The sequence below is a fragment of the Protomyctophum bolini genome, assembly GCF_963924005.1.
Source record: "Protomyctophum bolini genome assembly, chromosome: 1".
NCBI classification, from domain to species: Eukaryota; Metazoa; Chordata; class Actinopteri; order Myctophiformes; family Myctophidae; genus Protomyctophum; species Protomyctophum bolini.
In genome coordinates this window covers 31,539,116-31,545,443 of record NC_137862.1, presented here as the reverse complement: position 1 = coordinate 31,545,443, position 6,328 = coordinate 31,539,116, and positions in this window count along the sequence as shown.

The window sequence follows — 6,328 nt, the reverse complement described above, 5'->3', positions numbered from 1 at the left end:
AATTCACAATTTAGGCATTTAGCAGACGCTCTTAATCCAGAGCGATTTACCTTAAGCAAGAACAAAAAAAGCATGGGAATACATCACATACAATGCATTTATCATGAAACATGCGCAAGCTAAGAACGTAACTAGAACATATCTATATAATGACACTATACATATAAACTATACATATACTACGCTATACTATGCATGTACGACGAAGTGCTATGACTACATACAATGCAATTATTGTGCTGTCTACATGACATGCTATAAGTCTGTTTCAAATGCTATCTATACTGTAAGTCTAAAAAGTGCTATCTAAGGGGGTAGGGTAAGTGCTATGGGCCATGATGGAGTCTGAAAAGGTGGGTTTTCAGACTACGGCGGAAGACACACACACACACACACACACACACGTAGACACTAAAATGAGCCCAAACATGTTTGAAAGTGAAATAACCCGAGTAGAAATAGCCAGTACGAAGGCAAAAATTGAATAGCCTACATGAGGTGTGGAATGAAAGTGTGAGGAACTGAGGATTTGTGAACACACCTGGTATCCCGGGAAGTTCCATTGTCCCTGGTGAGGGACATGGGACCATAGAGTATTAAAAGGATAGAGACTGAACTGGCGCGAAGCTCCGCCCCTCCGCTATTCATGTCAGTGGAAGTTGCTCAGTGGCGTTTTGAAGCCTTTTTGGGCGCACTTCTGCATTTGACCTCCAAAAGAGAGAGAGAGAGAGAGAGAGAGAGACATTGGAAATGTAAAAGTTAACCGAATGGATGGATCCATAGCGTATTTATTAAAGTACGCTGGTGTTAATACGTTGCATTGGTTCATAAAACCCAGAGACAAACGTATTCACTTTAACTTGAATAATAATAATAAATCCAGAAATGGTACATAGAAGATCAAGCTCTGCATGTGACGCATTGTGAGCATCCACGCAGATACCGCTATATAGATATGCTGTATTTGTTACCGTGTTACAGTGACACTTTAGGATGAGGGAGCAGGGCATTAATTTAGGGGGGGGGGGGAGTCTTCCTGCATTGGCCGACTGCTGCACACCTGGCAGCACTGTACTGTACCTCACACAGATCTGTCTAGTATTATTATTTTTTAAATCATTATTTTTAAAGTCCCATTGTCACTACGTCACCTTGTGACTTGAATGTGACAGTTCAGCTCCAGATGGTGCAGCAGCTGGATGTCATTAAGGCAGTCTTATTTTCTCCACATAATTTGTTTTATTTTCTTCCTTTATTTATCCAGGGTATAGTAGCTGACCACAAGTGCTCATTTTCAGCAATGCCCTGCACATAGACACAGACAGACGTGTGTGTGTGTGTGTGTGTGTGTGTGTGTGTGTGTGTGTGTGTGTGTGTGTGTGTGTGTGTGTGTGTGCGTGCATGTTCATTGCACATTCTATGTAAAGTGATTTGGATAAAAGCACTATATAAATGCACCATGTACCATTTTGTCAGCTTGTGATGGACATTTTCATCAATATATTTTTTTTGCCACAGACGTACAAAATATTTGATCAATAATTTTACCAGAGATACACAATGAAGCCCTAATGTGCCATAGTTAAATGCCAATGTGCTACACATTTTACAATGATAGTATTTCTCCAGTAACCAATGAGCCACAAAGACTGTAAGACATAATATTAATATTAAAATGGCCAATTGATTTAATTAGCCTATATGACACTCCCAGAATGATAATAGCTTGGATTGTTGGTGAAATGTTGATGATAAATCTTCTATAATGATGAGAAAGACTTGTGAGTGTGTATATCGGCTATTCTCAGCGAATGCTCGGCTAGCATTGCACGCTCATATATCTCGAGAACCGCCCGACTGACTATGAGGACAAGAGGGATTATTGTAGTAAATGGCCGGGAAGTAAGTCGTATCAGCGGTCGTCCAGAATTAAAACACACACACACACACACACACACACACACACACACACACACACACACACTTGTACAGTATATGTCTGTCGATCTGTCTGTGTGCATTTTTTATGTCCAAGCATTTGCTTTCATAACCTTCAACATTATTTTACACATGCATGAAATTCTCAAACCTTGACAGAGTTTAACTTTTTTAAACGGATGTACTGTGGACAAATGTAAATGACACCACACACACACACACACACACACACACACACACACACACACACACACACACACACACACACACACACACATACACACACAGGAGTCATTGACGCCTGTGTGCCTCATGGGAAATGTGGGTGTGTGTGTGTGTGTGTGTGTGTGTGTGTGTGTGTGTGTGTGTGGCTTGCGTCACTGTGGTGAGCTGTGGTGTGCCCCCCAGGTTGAAAACTTAACACAGATTAGCACACACACACACACACACACACACACACACGCACATGCGCACATGCACACCAGTGCAAGCAGTCATGAGCAAAAAGTAACGCTTTTAGAGGTGGGAATAGGATATTTTAATTGTTTTCCCTAGATGTTATTTGCATGTCTCCAAAGGGGATCTAGAAGCCCTAGGGGTCCTCAGCCTACATATACGGTAGCACAAATTTACAATTTACTTCCATGTACATTTATATTTGATGCCATAACAACAGCTCATACAGCATTCAGATCAGCTAACACAGGGAAGTTGTCTGAACCTTCCCTTCAACACCCGGGACAACTCTCCACACATCCCAGACTCTTCTCCCTTCTGTATTTCCTGACCTGGTAATTATATTGAAATAAAATGAAACATAACATACTGGGTTATAACAAGGGATTGTATTGGTGACCGTGAACCACTCCATACTGGTTAACAAGCTAAAAGCAATTGGTTTCGATAGCACATTAGTGAGCTGGATGCAATCCTACCTGGAGGGGAGAGAACAGATGGTGGAGGTGAATGGAACACTGCCCCCCCCCCCCCCTCCCAGTGAGCTGTGGTGTTCCACAAGGAAACATATACTAGGGCCTTTACAAACTGCAGGTTGAAAAGGCCCTCAGCTCTGAACTCGGTAGAATCTGCACCTGGCTTGCTGATAACAAACTATCTTTACACCTGGGAAAAACTGAATCCATTCTCTTTGGATCTAATAGTAATCTCAGCAAGGCAAATGGCTTCTTGGTTAGAGTGGGTGACAATGTTAACAAACGTCAAAAGATGAAATTACCTACCTAGGTTCCATCCTGGAGGCTAATCTTTCCGGTGATAAAATGGCCATCAAAAAAGTCAACCAAAGAACAAGATTCCTTTACAGGATCTCCTCACTGGTCAACAAAAAACCCTTGAAGACCTTAACAGGAGCCCTCGTACAAGGTTTCTTCGACTACGCTTGGCACCTCCTGGTACCACAGCACCTCAAAGGCTCTTAAAACTAGGCTCCAGACTTCCCAAAACAAACTGGTCAGGCTCCTACTTGGCCTCACCCCCCGAACCCACCTCACCCATGCCCACTTTGACAGGCTGGAATGGCTTACGGTCGACGACAGAGTACAGCATCTTGCAATGGGTCTGATCCACAAGATTCGATACACCACCAAGATACCCATGTACCTGTCTAGATACTTCCTTAATGTTAACAAAGTCCACACCCACAACACCAGAGGGAGTGCAACGAACCATGTACAACCCAGATTCGGCACAAACAAGGGACTAAATTTGATTCGCTCCTATGTCACCAAAATGTGGAACGCCCTACCAACAGTCATTAAGACATGCAAATCCCTTGACTCTTTCAAAACCGCTCTCAAAGGGCACCTACGGACGGCTGCAATTCGAAACTGGCCCCCGTAAAATCTGAATAGCCTGACTTAGCCTTGACAATGGTTAAAATATAATTTAGATGTCATGTTTACATGCTAGGTTCATTATTTGACCTGGCATCCTAGTTTATGTAGTTTCAATACAATATTAGTTAGTATATTGTTCAGACTGATGCTAGGTTCAGTTTTTGACCTGGTTTCAATATAGATTATAATATTTTTGCTAGTATATTGTTTAAACTGATGCTAGGTTCTTGGTTTACCTATGATCCTACTGAGACATTGATTGATTGCTTGATTGTTGAATAGAAACTGCACAAACAGTACAGCAGTTCAATTACATAGATAATTTTAAAGAAGCCACCAAAAGCCCATATGGCTTCAATTCATCAAGAAGGCTCCACACATTGATTGATGTATTTGTTTGCCTTGCTTATTGTAAGTCCCTCTGGATAAAGAACGTCTTGGAAATGACTAAATTGTAAATTGTTTCACGCTGCACAGTACTGTGCAGTGACAACTGAATATCCCTGGTGAGATCACTTAAGGTCCACTATGTATCTAACACATAATATTAGGCTGTGTAGAGGAAACTGTGAGTCAAAAGACTGAGGCTAAAATTACCACATAAGCCCAAGAGAATGCATGAGCCATCTGACTCGGTGAGACACGGCTACATCTGTACGTTTAATAGGACATTCATTCAGGGCTTGTGTACACTCTTCCAGCTTGCTGGTTAATCTCTTTCAACCTCGCCTCCCTATTTTGGTCATGTCATTAACACATTCAATATTGCTTTTCTTTGGAATATAAATTGCATATTGGCAAGGGACCACTGGAAAAACAGAGTTAAATCTCTATGTGGTTTCACACTGCAATGAACTAGAAAACAATTGTTTGGCTAATTCCAAACATTGCTGGCCCAACAGGATAGAAAATCAGACAGAGCTGTCTTGATCACATGACTAGAGATAATATAATATAATATAATAATATGTATTGATTTGCGTGATGTTTGGACAAAATCTGAATGTATGTACAGTATGTATATATATATATATATATTAGATATATATTTTTTTTATTATTCAGCCTTGACGCTATACCATAGTAGGACAACGACAAAAGGGTTTCTTCCTCACCCTAGTTTGAATGTGCATGTGCGTGCAAAGATTCATGTGCATTTGGTTCAAAAGAGCCACTCCTGTAAACTTTAGATGCGAATCTGACAGATGTGTATTGTGTACCGATTTGGGTGATGTTTGGACACAATCTAATATATAAAGTTGTCCTCCTGGTGCCGCTGCAAAAAGCAGATGTAAAAGGTTTTTCCTTGGTCACTAGGGAGTGCATGCAAAGTTTAAGGCCAATCGCAGTCATTCATGATTTGAGGCAATCTTGCAAACTTTGGAAGTCAATCTTAGCCAATCAGGATGGAATATGAAAAATCAGACAGATCCATCTTGATCATATAACTATAGAGATAATGTGCTAGATTTCCGTGATGTTTGGAAGATCGCAAGATTAGCCAATCTACAAGCGCATAGTGCATTGTGAACTTGCGGATCTGTTACTTTGCTCATTTCAAAAACAAGGTTTGGTTGGTTAATCTGGATTCAGCATTACTTTGCGTTACTCAATTCTCTTGTCACTCATGCTTTACTTCTTGCCTGAACGGGTCTTGGCAGTGAAACAATAAGACAAACAATAAGCCAGATTTCCATTTTCTGTCATACAGTACATTATTTACTACCCAGAATACACCTCTGCCTCCTCCCTGTCCTATACATAGTGACTCAACACTCACTGTCTGCAAACAGAGGTGTTGCATGGGCCCGTTGAGAGAGTGTGTGTGTGTGTGTGTGCATGTGTGTGTGCCCTTGGGCATATTGCGCAAGAACACTGCACAGCACGACACAATACAACACAGAACACACGCACACACGCACACACACACACACACAGAAGCTTTTGAGTTCATATGGCCAGAGGCTGTCTGTGTTGCACTTGTTTTTGGAGTCCAAGAACTAGATTCTTTCAGGCATTAACATTTGCGCGATGAGTTCATTTATTTTTATATTAGGGCTGGCAAAAACAGAAATTCTCTTTTTTCTCAGCTTAGCTTTGCAGTCTGTATTATTTTAATATTGCGTAATGTGCTGCACAATCGTGTTGTCTAAAGCGTGGGGTGCCATCCAAATGCACTCGTATAACTACACATATTGCTGAAGGCCCGGCCCTATACCTGGGCCCTCATCAAACCCTGTACACTCAAGATACTGCCCCCGCTGCCACCCTTAGATCTCCATATATGGAGCTGACCTGTTCTGACATTCCATATGTTGATCTGTTGTTGAACCTCATGAAACCCTGTACACTCAAGACACGCCCCATGGCCAGTACAGAAATCATTCCTTATGTTGATGTGATCGCCAACACGCCAGTGCTCGAACAGCAATCTGCCGTCACCCAGGCGGAGAAAAAATGAAGACTAACATAATTGGAGTAAACTACATTTGTATAACATATTAATAAAGTCCACAAAATCAGGGGCCTCACGTTGT